Genomic DNA, 16,994 nt, shown 5'->3' on the forward strand with positions numbered 1-16,994 from the left:
CCCGTCCGTGCAGTTAACCCACCTCCCCGAGAGGTGGTAGCTATGTCAGTGGGGGAAGCTATGTTGGTGGGTGTGCAAGCTGTGGTGTCTACATGTGTATGTAAAGTTTAATTAACTCCCATTTTTAAAACCCCTGTGGCCTCGGAATAGAAAAGGAGCTCTCTGAGGCAGAGCCCGTCCTTCAAAATCCTTAAGATCATGGACTTGCCTATGCAAATGTCATGGGGGTATAGCTCAGTGGTAGAGTGTTTGACTGCAGATCAAGTGGTCCTTGGTTCAACTCCAAGTGCCCCCTTCAAGCCTGTTTATTCAATAAAAATAATCTCTTTTCCAGTATGCTCAGGAGCTCCACTAAATAGGGATCCCTGAAATGAATGGACCCACTCAATGTTTTCCTGTGCAAATGCATAAAAACCTAGCAAACATGTCCCCCGGCTGAAATCAGTTCCAATCCTCTAAGTGTCGGTTTGTTTTCATCACAAACAAACAAAGGCACATGAAGGCACAAAGGCAGGTCCTTGGCCTCCATGGGCTACAATGTGCAGAAGAACAAGAACCACATCCACTTGGGAGGCATGGACTAGTCTGTATTACATTTGGTAAGTAAGTTGCCATTGGGACTGAAAACTCTACTGGGGGTGGACAGGAGCCTGTTACAAAACTAAAATAACCAAGATTTACCAAACTCCCTGTTACACATTCAATCCTCTGTGCACACGGCATCAACTGGGGCTCTAATAAATGGCAACCTTCCTTTAACACAGATCGTTGTTCTGTGTAACTTTCAGATACATTCGAATGGCAGCTGTTCAGAGGTCATGTGCTGCTAGTTCATGAGCAGCAGCAGAGTCTCTGTACGTTTACCAACCGTAGAGCTGGGTGTGTCTGCATCCAAGTAACTGCAGAGTCAGTGTAGTCCCAGACAGTTAATTGCACAGTCTCACTTTCTGGTCTCATTGATCATTTGGGTAGAAACAGCAACGGTTTGGTGGGTTTTGGTTTTTTTTCCCCTTCGTTTTCTCCCAAGGAATGTGTGATCTTGAGCATGTTATTTTAAGTTCCCTGTGGGTCAGGAAAATTCCATCTCCTTGAAATAGCTGGGGAAGTGACCTGTTTGTATAACCTAGAATAAAGGAGCTTTTAAAGAAGAAACTGCTTTACAAATATGCTGAGAAAAAATCAGTAAATTCCACGGCCAGACACCAGGCCAGGATCAATTAATTACAGAAGAAACAAACTCTTGGGAAGTAGCTGTAATTTGTCCCCAAACCGTTCCTTGTTCTCATATGCTATCACGGATTCTCTTCTAGAAAGCAGAGTTAAGGTTATCTTGGCATGTACCCTCACTCTGTATTCCCTGTTTCTCCAGAGTTTGAGTTTTACTGAACTGGATGTTCTGGAAGGTAAGAGATAGTCACAGTCAAAGTTAACTCTGTGTTAACAAAGGTTTTGTTAGTGGCAAATAATGAGACTAATCCCTCATTGCGGTAATTCTACTGGCTTCAATGTGCTCTTTCCCCATTTCTAGTTCCAAAAAAATAAGCAAAATTAAAACAACCTTGAGAACTAAAATGCTGTGAGAAAGTGGAAATTTTAGTAGCTCAAATATTTCAGTTTCTTCTGTGTTTTGTACGTATGTAAATGGCACAACATGTTAATTTATAAGCACATCTTTCTTAACATCTTTAAATATTCTGTAGTACATTGACTAGATCAAGTGGGTTGTTCAATGCAGTGAGGTTTTCATGCATTGCCCAAAACATATTTTTCATATTATGTAAATTAACACAACTCATTGAACACAAAATTCTGTATTTCATGCTGTGAAGTGTGTTGGTAGCACAAATTAATAGCTTTATTTTCTCTCTCTCTCTCTCTGTGAGGCACAACAAAATAATTTAGTGATGCTGAAAACATTCCCTTCTCCTCCAGAACTGCCTTGGAATCACCTTTCCTTTGTAGATTAATCTGCCCCTGAGTCTCTACGAGGGAAATATAGTTTCTATGAAAAAACCCACAGTTTTTCAATTAAAGGGACTGAGACAGAATAGGTTACTCAGACATAGGTTAGGGGTTTGTAATAGAAGTGGGTGGGTGAGATTCTGTGGCCTGCGTTGTGCAGGAGGTTAGACTAGATGATCATAATGGTCCCTTCTGACCTTAAAGTCTATGAGAATAGCCACATGATGGCGATACATCAGGAATGCAAAGCAACAGGTTCCTGGTTTGCACATTGATGGTGACAAGGGATTGAACTCAACTCCCCTCTTTTCACAGACACATTTGTTTTATTCTCTGAGGTCAAACATAAGTTTAAATGTTGTACTTAGTCCTCTGCCTTGTAGCTTCAACAGCCGCAGATGAAGATGAGTTACGGCAGCCTAGACCTTGTGTCCGTGTTTAGGTGGTTTTCACCTAAACGTTCAAGCAGCTCACAGTAATGTCCCGAGCTCCCCAAGTCCCACTGACAGCTGAGCTCTTCCTGCCCATTGAGCCCAGCCCAGACAGTGGGTGGGGGGTGAGTTTGTACCCAAATAACTGACAGAGCCAAGCAAGGAGCAAAGAAATGTTTGCTTTGGTCACTAGGTCTCTGTTTCTATTGCTCGTTTGCTCTCTCCCCTTCCCTGATAAGGAGCAACGGTAAGAGAGGAAGAGGTTAAAACATGTGCTAGGCGGTGGCTGGGTTTGGATGACAAATTTAAAACCATCTCAGCGCCCTCTAGTGTGACACTGACACCATCAGATTCTCACCTTTCACTCACACTTCATTAATAACAGTTTCCCTGAACTACTTTGCTGTGATTATTTCAATGGCTCCTACACCGATACCTGCTGCCCCTTCTGGCTGGTTAATTGCACTATTTGGAACCTGCTCCTAAAATTACACTCTTCCTGGGAGCAAGATTCAGAACTGCCCAAGGAAACCCCATTGGGTTTCAAGTGCAGCCTAGGCAGGGTGGCAAGAGGACAGCACAGGGGTCTCAGAGCTTCTTCTTCCTCACAGAGAGAAGGTTAAGGGGGGCCACTAGTTATGACTCCTGGGTTCTAGTCCTGGCTGTGGGAGGAAAGGGGTGTTTAGTGGATTAGAGTTGGGGGCTTAGGATTCAAAGAGGAAACATCTCCCTTTTCAGCTTCAATGCACATTGAACAAGAACATGGCTTCTCATCTCTTCGGTTTCAGAGGCGCAGCCGTGTTAGTCTGTATCCTCAAAAAGAACAGGAGTACGTGTGGCACCTTAGAGACTAACACGTTTCTTAGGTTCTGTTGCCATCATGTGGCCATTTCATTTCACTTATTGTTAAAAGGTCTGGGTACTTCAATGAGGCTAATCATCTAGTGGAACAAGCTCCGCACGGGATTTGGTTAAATCCCCATCATTGCCGTGTGTAAATGAAGATCACAGTTCTTGCTGCAAGACACCTGGTGTGTGGGTGTGTCCAGGATCTTCTATTGGGCCCCTCACCGCAGTGTCTGTCAGGCGCAAGGAGAAACCAGGGAAATGTTTTCATGGCGTTTAAGGGCAGAAGGGGCCATTAGCTCAGCTAGTCTGACCCCCGAATAACACAGAATTACACCATGACACATATTGATCCCACAGACCTTAGATAGATCAAAGCGTTTCAGCCCTCAGGAAGGAGGCTAAACTGGGTGCCAGAGGCAGCGAACAAGGGGCCCCCAAGGCAATGGCAGGGAGCTGACGAGGTGAAATATGCCCAGATGATCCCAGCAGGCGACCCACCCCCATGCGGCAGAGGTGGGAGTCCCTCTTCCTCCTGCCCTTAACAAGCCCTGGTGCGTGGGTGCGCTGGGACCCATTACAATCCCCTCTGTCTTACCCCCCATGAGGGATCCGGTGGATGTGGGTGTTCTCCACGCTACTGGGGCTGTCTGGTGCCCCTGTCCCTCCTGGTTAATAGTGGAGTGTGTGGGTGTCCCCCCGCCCGTTAAGGATCCGTGTTGTGTGGATGCCCCCGTTTTTCTCATTAAGAATGGTGCAATGGAGCATATGGGTGTGTCCCCCCACCCCATGAACTAGCTCCCGTGTGTGGTTTCCCCTGCCTGCCCCCATCCGGGATCTGTGGGTGTCTCTGTTCCCCTTTTCAAGATCCGTGTTGCAGAGGGGCGTCCCTCCCCCCAGTTCAGAATCCCCAGCGTGTGGGTGCTCCCATCCCCCCTCCAGGCTCTGCGGGGGGTGTTTGTATAAAAAGAGGCCGTGTCTCACTGTCTTGCCCAGGCTATGCTGCAGGGGCTATTCACAGGCGCGACCCCACTACTGATCAGCACGGGAGTTTTGACCTGCTCCGTTTCCGACCTGGGCCGGTTCACCCCTCCTTAGGCAACCTGGGGACCCCAAGCTTCCCCGGGATCACCATATTGATGCCGAGCTTAGTGCGGACACTCGATCAGCAAAGCCACCTGGATCCCCTGGCAGCCAGAGCTCTCCGCAGAACTGGCGTGGTTGCTCTCCTGGGTCTCTGGTCAAGGACGGCTACCGGCTACTCCTGAGAATGCAGCTGAGAAATGACTCACCCTTCTCTAGATTCTCACCTGTGGGCTCTGAGAAGCAGGATGGGGCCTGTATGATAAAGTCCATGCAACATTCCCCTCTCATCCCAGCCCTGCTATGTCGCCAGTAGCTGCTGTCCCTTGGTAGCAGCAAAGGAAGTTTCCCATCATTCAGGAGACCCCAGCCTGGGACTAAAGTCATCCCAGCCCAGACCCCACACCCTAAAGTGAATAAGAAAAAGTTATTTACTTGTTTCCATAATATAAGAACTAGGGAACATGAAATGGAAGTAATAAGCAGCAGGTTTAAAACAAATAAAAGGAGGTTCTTCACACAGCACACAGTCAACCTGTGGAACTCCTTGCCTGAGGAGGTTGTGAAGGCTAGGACTATAACAGGATTTAAAAGAGAACTAGATAAATTCATGGAGGTTAAGTCCATGAATGGCTATTAGGGAGGCTGTGTAAGGAATGGTGTCCCTAGCCTCTGTTTGTCAGAGCGTGGAGATGGATGGCAGGAGAGAGATCACTTGATCATTACCTGTTAGATTCAGTCCCTCTGGGGCACTTGGCATTGGCCACTGTTGGCAGACAGGATACTGGGCTGGATGGACCTTTGGTCTGACCCAGTATGGCTGTTCTTATGAAGGGAGGGAGCAAGCACTGCAACAGAGTGTCTGTAGTGTAGTGATTATTACATTTACCTAACAAGCAAAAGGTCCCTGGTTCAGAAACAGGAGGGTTTACTTTTTCTGCCTTTCCAGCAAGGCACTCCGACTGCTGCCTCTGGTCTGTCCCTGTGAAAGCCCCAACCCCTGCATGGCAGAGGGTGGTGAAATGAGCTGAGAAAAAGCCTTGGCATCAGCAGGGGAAAGCTAGAGGATCTGAACCAGTCACCTTTTGAAGCCTTGTGGCTTGGTCTCCTCTGCCCTGGGAGATTGGCCTATGGCGGCCGGCTCTTCTGTGTGACTTGCCAAAGGAGGGAGTGAGGCAGGAATGGGGCAAAAGAGGAAAGTCGAGCTGAGGAAGGCAGGGCAGAAGCTAAGCGCCTCAGTGCGGCTAAGTGGGGTTAGTAGAGCACCACCAGTCGTTCTGCAAAGCCTGGGGAGGTGCGGTTGGCTGCTGGGAGGTAGAATCCTGTGCCTGCCTCTTGGCTTCCCAGGGATGGCTACTTGCAGCCCAGGAGAAGAAGGATGGTTCTGGGTGAAAGGAAGACAAGCAAAGCTCTGGGAGGAAATTTGGGAGCACGGTGCGGGCTCTGCGCTGGGGGAGGGGGTTGGGGTGCAGGAGGGGTGGCGCTTACCCCGGGCACTGCAGCTCCCAAAGTGACTGGTACACACAACCCTGCGTCAGCAGCTCCTAGGTGGGTGGGTCCAGGGGGTCTCCGTGTGCCGCTGCCTGCAGGCGCTGCCCCCAGAGCTCCCATTGGCTGCAGTTCCTGGCCAATGGGAGCTGCAAGTTGGTACTCGGGGCAGGGGAGCGCATGGCGACACTCCCCCTGCCCCAGGGGATGCTGGGACATGCCGGCCACTTCTGGGAGCGGCACGGAGGCAGAGTGGGCAGGGAGCCACCTCAGTGCTGCTGGCACATCTCTGCACACCCATTGGGGGAGGGGAGCAGAGGGCCTCCATGTGCTGCCTGGGGTAGGGGCAGTGCACAGAGCTGCCTCCCCTCCCACCAGTACTGGATTTACCATGGTGCAACTGGTGCCATGGCGCTGGGCCCACGGTCCAGAGGGTGCCCAGCCTGCTCTTCTCTGTCCCCTGATCTCTTCTGTGGGGGCAGAAGCTTGATGCTGCCGGCTCCTGCTGCAGCAGGGCAGCCTCTGCCCGCAGCCAGGCTCCCCTCCCCCGGGTCTATTACAGGAGTGGGTGGGTGGGGTGTTTTGGCCTGCAAGGTGCAGCAGGTCGGACTAGATGATAACACTGGTCCCTTCTGACCTTAAAGGTTCTGAGTCTAAAAGGGAAGTAAAGGGAACAAAATAAAAAAATCAATAAGACATTGTAATACCAGGATGACTCCACAACAGCTCACTGTATAGTCCTGCCCCTTTCTTTCTCCACTGTGTGTTTAATGACCTGCTGGGATTTGGGACATTGATTCCCTCATTCCATTGATAAACTGATACAATGTGACTGAAATTAATCCAATTCCCAGCAGAGAAAATACCACACCTGCATTGGCTGGGAATCAAACCCAGGTTAACTGCTTGGAAGGTAGCTATGCTCACCCCTATATCACCAATGCATCTGGCAAAAGTAGCTCCCCTATGTGCCACTTATGCTTGTCAAGTGGCTCACCCACCCCACCCCACACTAAGGAGCTGACCGGAGAAGCTGGAGGCAGCCTGTCAGCTGGAAGCAAAGGCAGGTCCCCAGAGTGACTGACCGATGGGGACATGGGCTCTACATCCCAGCCTGAGGTTGCTCCAATCCCATCTCTGTCCTCAGAGAAGGGAAATTAAAATCAATGACCATAATGGCAGATTTTACCCCAGAAGGAAGGAGACAGCTCCTTTGAAAGCACATTTTGGATTGGTTCCTGCTACGGACACATGGCTTTGTTGCGGATGATGCCAATCCTTGGGGCTCTGCCCGGAGAAGGAGCCATTCAGGCTGTCACTCAAGTGAAGAAGGGAGATGATTTTTTTGACAGGGACGGCTGCCTCGTCTTACGGGTGTTGGTCTGTCACCTTCTAATCTAGTGGGTGCTTGGTATATGCAGGCAGCCCCCGCTTCGGGGTCTCTCCCGAGGAAATAAAGTTTCTACACAAAATCCCAAAGCCTTTCACTGAAAGGAGGGAAAGGAAATGGCCACAAGATGGAGTGAGGACATAAGGAATGTAACACAACCCCGTTCTTAGGGGTAAGCCATTATTTTTTGTCAAGGTCCAAAATTATTGGTCAAGGTCTAGTCAAGATCCAGACTCCAATGTAAATAATAATAATAAAATAACAGTAATGACGTAAATAAAAATATTTTGGGGTCCATTCCAAAGCGATTTGGCCCACTGTCTGCCTATTGATTACCCCGCATTGACTCTGAGAGGTGATTTATCTCCACTCTCTTGGATTTGAAGAGCTGGTTAGTTTTCCCCTTGGTATCCCACCAGGCTGACCAAGCCATGCTATCGATGGTGACGCTAGGATTGAAGGATTATATCGTATTATAAAAAACTGTAAATAAAGATGTGGTCTGACCGTGAGCGTCCTGTAACGAGAGGCTGGTTCCCCCAGTTCAGTTCCGAATGCTCTGCTAGAAACGCCCCTGGGACCCCGGCTCTCCCCAGCAGGAGTGAAAGGAGAAACCCCCAGCTCTGCACGGAGCTCCAGGCTGATTCATCAGGGGTGGGGGAATTGACTTCTCTGCTGCTGAGCAGGGAGCCAGGGCAGTTCTCTGGGAATCAAGGTGCCCAGCCTGACCCAGCTGCTCCATTGCCCCCAGCCGGGGCCCTGCAGGCTCAGACCGTCCCTGAGGCCAGGCAGCTGCTCAGGGAGCTCTCCTGGTGTCGCTGCAGGGCAGGAACATCCCACAGGGCCTGAGTTCAGCCATCAGGAAATGCAGCAGCTTTGCAGTTCAACTATGTCAGGGGGCTCCTGCTGCCTGGAGGTGACAATATCCTCACAGCCCCTCCCCCTGACACCCCCACTGACTCTCCCCCTCACAGCCCCTCCCCCTCACACTAACACCCCCATGGACCCTCCCCCTCACAGCCCCTCCCCCTGGCACCCCCATGGACCCTCCCCCTTACACTAACACCCCCATAGACCCTCTCCCTCACAGACCCTCCCCCTCACACTAACACCCCCATAGACCCTCCCCCTCACAGCCCCTCCCCCTGGCACCCCCCATGGACCCTCCCCCTCACACTAACACCCCCATGGACCCTCCCCCCCACAGCCCCTCCCTTCACACGTAGAGGGACTTGTTTGCTGGATCCTGACATTACAAACCCGGGGGTGAGATTTCTGAGGATTGACTCACTGAGCCCCTCCCTCTCTCGCTGCTCCCCTGAGTGCAGAGGGGCTGGGCTCAGGCAGCCAGTTTCGTGCAGGTATTTCACCCCCCAGGCCCCCAGTCTCACCTGACCATATTTACCGGTGACACTGTGCTCTCACGGGGACAGGAGGCAACAAGTCTATCACTGCTCAGTGTGCGGTGAATGTCTCTGTGGTCTCTGCCCTTCATGGTGGGGAGTTTCCCCACTGATCACATTTCTTGCTGGGAGGGGGAGGGGAGAGAGATGAGGCATATTCTCCATTTCATTCCTCTCCATAATCTGTTCCTCCCTTCTCTTCCAGGGTCATTTCACGTTGTGCAGTGGTGCCCTCCCCACACCCAGGACTCTGGAGGATCTGGAGCAGCAAGATCCCATGGGATCCCCAGTGATCAAGGGACTTTTCCACCTTCCAGGACACCCCAGCTTGGGACTAAAGGCAGCTCTGGGGTTTTCCTCTTTCCCTTCCTGGGAATCAAAGCCATGAAGCTTCTTCCTTGCTTCTTGGGTCTGAATTAATGTCCCATTCCCCACTATCTACTCAAAAGAAACAAATGTTTCTAACCCAGGTGAGTGGAGTTAATTCAGTTCTCCCCCACTGCAACTTGAGACCATTCCTCCTTGTCCTGTCATACGCCTCCACTGAGAACAGCTGAGCCCCACCCCCCTTCAGGTAGTTGAAAGCCCCCCCTCTTCTCTTCTGCAGACTAAATAACCCCAGTCTCCTCAGCCTCTCCTCTTAAGCCACGTGCCCCAGTCCCCTCATCATTTTCATTGCCCTGCACTGGACTCTCTCTAATTTGTCCACATCCTTTGTAGTGGGGGGCCCAAAACTCGACCCAGTACTCCAGATGTGACCTCACCAGTGCCAAACAGAGGGGAATAATCACTTCCCTCAATCTGCTGGCACTGCTCCTACTAATGCAGCCTAATATGCCATTAGCCTTCTTGGCAACAAGCGCTCACTGTTGACTCATATCCAGCTTCTCATCCACTGTAGTCCCCAGGTCCTTTTCTGCAGAACTGCTGCTTAGCCAGTCGGTCTGCAAACTGTAGCAGTGCATGGGATTCTTCTGTCCTAAGTGCAGGACTCTGCACTTTTTTATAGGGGAGAGTTTTACAGCTAGTGTGATTCAGGGAGCCATGCTATAGGATGCCTTCCCAGTGTGAATTTGACAGGTGGATCAAAATAGATGCACATTGTGACCCTTCTCTGGGAGCTGAGGGCTATGAGTTTCTTTGTTGCCATCTGCCACTAGGAAGAGGGAGTTTTGCATTTGGCAGCTGGATGTTAGTGACCAAACTCCCCCGGCCCGTCAGGCACTCAAGGACCCTCCTCTCAGCTACAGCAGCCACCCTAACCCCTGAGTTCCTTCAATGTGTCCCCCTCTGGGGTCCAGCCCGGATCACCAGATACTCAGAGAAATCCCAGATTCTCTCTGCCCAAAGCAATGGTAGATCCCAGGTTACTAGTTTTACTGTGGACCACTGCTACTGTATCTCACACAGCACTTGAGTATAGTTATCAAACAAGCAGATTTTTATTTAACAACTGATAGAGATTTAAACAAACAAACGTCAGTGATGGAAACCAACTGTTACCAACTAAACAAAATCAGAAAATGCAACCTACACTTATTAATAGTTACCTTTCCTATCTAAGTAGAGTCTCACCTCACACTTCAGTCAATTTCACTGATTGCTCGTCTCTAGGCGCCACGGCCCTGCCTTTCATGAAGTGCCACTGGTCATTAGGAATCTCCTTGGTGAATGGACCCAGAGTGTTTTTCTCCACCCTGTTATGAACTGAATCAGCCTTTTGTCTTTATTCACAGAAAGGACGATCTCCTCATTCTCATATTGTCCTTGTCACTTCCACAGGGGTTCGATGTCTATAATTTGTCGTTGATGGTTTTCCATTGGCTTTTCTGGGTTGGTGCAAAGGCTGACAATGGAGCAATACATCACATAACTGGCTAGCAAGGGAGAGGTGCCAAGTCCCTCCCACTGGAATGGGCCATCCCCACCAAGACCTATGATTGGGGTGACTCACTTTCACAACAATACCATATGGGCATAATTTTCCATGTACTTACATTACCCCTTAACTATGACTTGGACACACCTCTTGCAGTGAGTAGGAGTATCAATAATTTACAAGCTTTCAGTAGAGATCTCACTGCTATGCTTCCTGGATAAATATCATAAAAGCAGTGTATTAGGTGTGGGGAGTTTGTCAGGTCTGACACAGGAGTTGCTTGTGAAGAACAGTGACCCCTTTGCCAATTGGCACCAATGAGCTTTTGTCACAGATGCACTGAGCTATACAGTCACCCCCTGATAGAACAGAAAGGCCAGCACAAAAAAACAGAGAGATATGACAATGGCTGGAACTCTCCATTTCTCTCAGTCTTTGCATTCATAGGCACTAAGAGCTGTAGCTACAGTTGAGGAACCAGGTGAGCAGACAGCTGGCTCAGCCCTCCATACCAGTAACTTTCTCACATATAGGGAGATGGGTCAAAATTGGAATTGATGTTAAGGCTGTGTCTACACTTCAAACACTGGAAATATTCTTCTGACAACCTAACACTGCCTACACTGGGGCTCAGGTCACATTAACTACTTCTCTCAGTGGAGAGGACTTTTCACACCCCTGAGAGATGTGGCTATGCCAACACCGCTTTTCTACATCGACCAGCCTTTAGATGGCTTATTGACCTGAAAGACAATGGATTTCAGTCTTTTTCTTTATATTGATGGTTGATGAGTGCAGCTGTCCCTACCTGCTGGACACATCCTGTGACAGATGTCAGGCCTTTCCTTTGCAAATTAGAGAAGTGGGGAAGACAGTGACCCTTACAGTCTAAGCTGGTAAAAATTTATACAACTTGTCACCTCAAGTAGCTTTCCTTTGAATAGAAATTGACTTAGAAACTAAACAAAATAAATTCTATTTGAAAACACAAAATACTAAAATCTATACTGGGCCAATAGTCTCTTATACACACTTTCTCACACACATTCTCCCACCCCAACCTTTGGAGTGAGGTTTTCTACCAGAACTCTTTATACTACAGGGGGTAAATTAAATCAAATTAACTATTCAAGATTAGCCACCATTTCCTGTACGACTAACAAAACAAAACAAAAACCCGACAACTTTCAGTTTTCCAAAATACTTCAGATTATCACACATTTAGTCTCTTCTTCTTTAACCAATAACTTCACCAATAATCTCATTTTAATAGATGATAAAAACATATTCAAACATCACAAATTCTTATCATATATGTTAGTTTTCTTCTAATGCCCATTGCCAACAACTGAACCTTGGCTCAAGATGTGGTTTGTCCCAACCACTTCTGTGAGTTCATATATCTCAGGATCTTCTGCAGTATGTGTTGGTGGAAGGGGTCTCCTATGTGGGAATCTTTGCATCATGAGGAAAAATACCTCTCGTGTCACATTTTTAATCTTTCAAAGTGAGAGAAGATAGAGAAGTGATGTAAATGCATAAAACACAAGAGAGAACTGTCTGGTCTACACTAAAGACATTTATCGGTTAACTATATTACTCCGATGTGTGAAAAATCCACACCACTGAGCAATGTAGTTACACAGCCCTAACCCCCTGTGTAGATAGCTATACATCAGCAGCAGAACTTCTCCTGCCAAAAGAGCCACTGCCACTTGCGAGGGTTGGACTAATCAAGTCCGAAGAGAGAAATCTCTCCCATTGGCTGAAAGCGTCTGTAATAGCAGCGCTACAGCAGCGCAGCTACATTGGTGCAGCTGCACCAACATCAGCTTTATTGTGTAGCCAGAGCATCAGACACAAAACCATAGAATCAGAACTCAACATGCGAGTATCCAGAAGTCTGAAATTGGAGCCTGATACATTCATTGCCTCATTGGTTACCATCATTTCTACAGCCTTGAAGTCCTTGTTACCCAATCAGGCAGCCAGTTTGGGATCCACGGGAAGGAATGTCCTTTGAAGCTCTCTCTCTTTGGATCCAAATGGTAAAGGATGATTGTTCTCAATGTAACCTGGCAGCCTTTGGAACTGTAATCAGTGACACTGAACTAGGAAATGGAGTTGTACAAACAATTTTCCTTGGGTCATTGGTCACCATAGCTTCCTTTACTGGGGTGGAAACCAAGAACTGGATGTGGACTCTTTCAGCCCCAGCTCTTTCCAAATCCTTGGCCTTGGTTAGGGTAAATTTACACTTCTCCGAAGTAGAATCCTTTACAAAACCACTCCAAATCTCAGCAGTGTTAGTGAGGCTTACCAAAACATGGAGGCTTACCAAAAACATGCCCAGCTTTTCTTTAATTTGGTGGCACAGTTCCAGGCAAGGGACTGGATACAGGGCTGGATCACAATCTTCATTAGTGACCAGAGTTGGAGTTTCTATTCAAAAATAGCTATTTTTCTGCAGCTATTAGATTTCCAAAACTGATTTGATTCGATATACATTTTTAGCACCTACAAAGGATAAATTCAACAAAACCCCACTTCTATTTCCTCAACATCTGCATCATGAAGGGCAGCATCTCCGATACAATAAGATTAGCTAGGAAAGAACTTCTGTAGGGCCTGGGTTACAAAGGCTTTGGAACCAACTACATGGGCATTGTGCCTAGTTCAAAAATCACTTACCATGGAATTTTCTCCCCAGATCATCTGGGACAATATTGACTTAAACAATTGAACTACACTGTGATCATATGCACTTCCTTCAGTTAGTTGGGGTTCTGCTGTTGTTCACCATTTCTGAGTAGAGATTTTAAATCACTGCTGTTTCTTTGTTAGCCTGTCCAGTAAATTGGAGAGTTCTCTAATGCAGACAGAACTGCACTTCAACCTTTCTCCATGACATCATGCAGGGATGGGGAAAAAGCAAAGCTGAAGTGAGAAATGATGACTTTAGCAAATAGTCATTTGTCTTAAATTCTCCAATAAATCTGAGCTACATCCTATCAAACTGAACTACTATCCAATTGAGTGACCAAACAGCCTTCAGGAAAGATAGAAACCCACATCACAAAGAGCTAGAATACATGGCAATGAAAGTGTGAAGTGAAATTCCAGAGCAGGTTACATCTGATTATTCAGAATCAGGACAAGAGATTCTCCCATCACATTCTCCTCTGATCCATTCAAACATACTTCACTCAGCACTGTCTCAATAGCCAGTTATGTTATTTACAAAATTTTTAGTATCCGAGCATTGCCATAATGGGGGACAAAACCACTCACCTTGCCAGAAGTGGCTTTACCAATAGATGGAACCTGCGATTTAAACTCCCAATGATCACACTGTGTTTGGGATCCATTTGAATTCCCCTTCCAGGTCTTTGACACTTTCATCTCCAGTCAGAGCGACTCTGATATAGGATTAAAGAAGTCAAAGCATCATCTCCAAGCACAGACAGCTGAGAACTGTTCCTCACAGGACACTTTGAGAAGTGGATGGATAGAATGGGATGATGATAACCTCTGCATGGCTCAGACAAAAGGTAACAGTTCTGCAGTGATGGGGAAGGAGGGAATCTCTGTGTCTCCCCATCTCCTTCCAGTGTCACAGAGGCTGAAATTACACTTTTTTTTCTTGCCCCTGCTCCTCTTCATTTAACTATAATTTGAAAAATTCCCATTATATCTGCTCTTCAGCACAACCCAGAGCAACGTGAGAACAAGTGGCAATGATACAATCTGTATCACTGGTGACTAACAATAACTTTGAAATAGGAAGAATAGTATAAATGTGATGCTCCCTGGTTCCTGATAGGAAGGGCACACTCGAATTACTCATGGGATAATGGAGTTGATAGAAAGGACAAATGGGTCCACCTCAAAACAGGGCAAACTGCAAAAGGCAAAAATGGGCCCCTCATCTGGTCAAACTGAGGGATAACCATGCTGCAAACAGTTCAAACAGCTTTAAAAGTTACTATGTGGGAATCAGGAAAATTATTAGAGAAAAAAAAGTATTGATAGCCCTAGAGGTGTTTATGTTGTTGATCTCCCTTGCAGATTCGCTGATGACTAACATGGGCTAAGTGCCCACAGAAGGTTTTCCCGCACTCACTGCATTTATAGGGTCTCCCACCGGTGTGGATTTTCTGATGTTTAGAAAGGACTGAGCTTCTAGTGAAGTTTTTCCCACACTCAATGCATTCATAGGGCCTCTTCCCTGTGTGGATTCTCTGGTGCCTAATAAGGTCTGAGCTGGTAATAAAGGTTTTCCCACACTCACTGCATTCATAGGGCCTCTCCCCTGTGTGGATTCTCTGATGTTGAGAAAGGGCTGAGCTGTTAGTGAAGCATTTTCCACACTCACTGCATTCATAGGGCCTCTCCCCTGTGTGGATTCTCTGATGTGTAATAAGGTCTGAGCTGCGACTGAATTTTCCCCCACATTCACTGCATTCATAGGGCCTCTCCCCTGTGTGGATTCTCTGATGGGTAAGAAGGTGTGATCTGTGAGTGAAGCATTTTCCACACTCACTGCATTCATAGGGCCTCTCCCCTGTGTGGATTCTCTGATGGGTAAGAAGGTTTGAGCTGCGATTGAAGGTTTTCCCACACTCACTGCATTCATAGGGCCTCTCCCCTGTGTGGATTCTCTGATGGGTAAGAAGGTTTGACCTGCTAGTGAAGTTTTTCCCACACTCACTGCATTCATAGGGCCTCTCCCCTGTGTGGATTTTCTGATGGATAAGAAGGTTTGACCTGCTAGTGAAGTTTTTCCCACACTCACTGCATTCATAAGGCCTCTCCCCTGTGTGGATTCTCTGATGTTGAGAAAGGGCTGAGCTGTCAGTGAAGCATTTTCCACACTCACTGCATGCATAGGGCCTCTCCGCTTTGTGGATTCTCTGATGTTGATAAAGGCCTGAGCTGCTAGTGAAGCATTTACCACACTCACTGCATTCATAGGACCTCTGCCCTGTGTGGATTCTCTGATGCGTAATAAGGTGTGAACTGCGACTGAAGGTTTTCCCACACTCACTGCATTCATAGGGCCTCTCCCGTGTGTGGATTCTCTGATGTCGAGAAAGGGATGAGCTGTCAGTGAAGCATTTTCCACACTCACTGCATTCATAGGGCCTGTCCCCTGTGTGGATTCTCTGATGTTTAGAAAGGCCTGAGCTGCTAGTGAAGCATTTTCCACACTCAGGGCTGGTCTACACTAAGGGGAAAAGTCGATATAAGATACGCAACTTCAGCTACGTGAATAACGTAGCTGAAGTCGAAGTATCTTATATCGATAACTTACCCGTCCTCACAGCGCGGGATCGATCTCCGGGGCTCTCCATATCGACGCCGCCACCGCCGTTCGCGGCGGTGGAGTTCCGGAATCGATATAAGCGCGTTCGGGGATCGATATATCGCGTCTAGATGAGACGCGATATATCGATCCCTGAAAAATCGATCGCTACCCGCCGATACGGCGGGTAGTGTAGACGTAGCCTCAGTGCATTCATAGGGCCTCTTCCCTGTGTGGATTCTGTGATGCTTTATAAGGATGGAGTAATCACATACGTTTTCCCCAAACTCACTGCATGTATTTTTTCTCTTTCTGCTGAGGATTTCCTGTTGTGTTGTGGTTTCCTTGAGGTCCTTCTGGTATTTCCTGTCAGGAAACACATTTACTCACTTTCTCCCCTGGCTGCTTTCCCTGCTCTCCTTCTGGTCTGTGCTGAATGTCATGGGATTTTTCCTGCTCATGACTCCAGGACACATTCCTTTTCGATCTTTGTGATAATGCTCTGTGTTTATCCACTTGCTCAACATTTTCCTGCTGAGAATTCTGCTCCTCTTTCTCACAAACCCTTGCGTCACCTGCTGTGATAGAGACAGAAACCTCAAACAGGGATGGAAAGGGGAAGGCCAAACCAATACAAGTGCTTGAGAGAGGTCAAATAAAAATCAGGAACTGAACTCCCCCAAGTTCTTCCCCAAACAGGAGAGAGGAGGGGATCAATTCAGGCTTCACATCCCATCCAAATTCACAGGGGGAAGGGAGGAAGCTACTGCCTGGTGTTTGCTAGTGTCTACAGGAAGCCATGAGCTATATTTACCCTGAGGATACGACCCCTGCTAGGGACAATATTGAACTGAGAGACCTCCCAAGGGCATTGTAGGGCATCCCAGATGTTTCCTTCAGGCACTTACAGATTCTGAGTTGGTTTAATATTTCCTCACCTGTGCAGGGAGCTCTCAGGATCTCTCTTTCCTCTGAACCCTGGAGGTCTGGGACCCATGGCTCTTCCCCTTGTTCCAGCTGGGAGATCACATCAGGTTGGGAAATTGGAAACCCTGCTCAGATGAAAGAAAACAAAGGAGGTCACTTGATTTCATAACTTTGTCATAAAAAACATTCTATTAATTTAACTTCAGTGCTTAGTGTGACGGGTGTGCCTGGGGCAGTCCACACTGAAAATGCCAAGATCAGGGCAGGCTGAAAAAGGGAG

General features: G+C 47.8%; 1 non-coding gene across 1 annotated transcript; it reads left to right on the forward strand.

The window, feature by feature from the left end:
• The first annotated feature begins 223 nt into the window (after positions 1 to 223).
• TRNAC-GCA lies at positions 224 to 295 on the forward strand. The gene has a single exon. It is a non-coding gene; the product is annotated as a tRNA-Cys (tRNA).
• The last annotated feature ends 16,699 nt before the right edge of the window (positions 296 to 16,994 follow it).

The sequence above is a fragment of the Mauremys mutica genome, unplaced genomic scaffold (genome assembly GCF_020497125.1).
Source record: "Mauremys mutica isolate MM-2020 ecotype Southern unplaced genomic scaffold, ASM2049712v1 000763F_np12_subseq_1:109279_obj, whole genome shotgun sequence".
NCBI classification, from domain to species: domain Eukaryota; kingdom Metazoa; phylum Chordata; order Testudines; family Geoemydidae; genus Mauremys; species Mauremys mutica.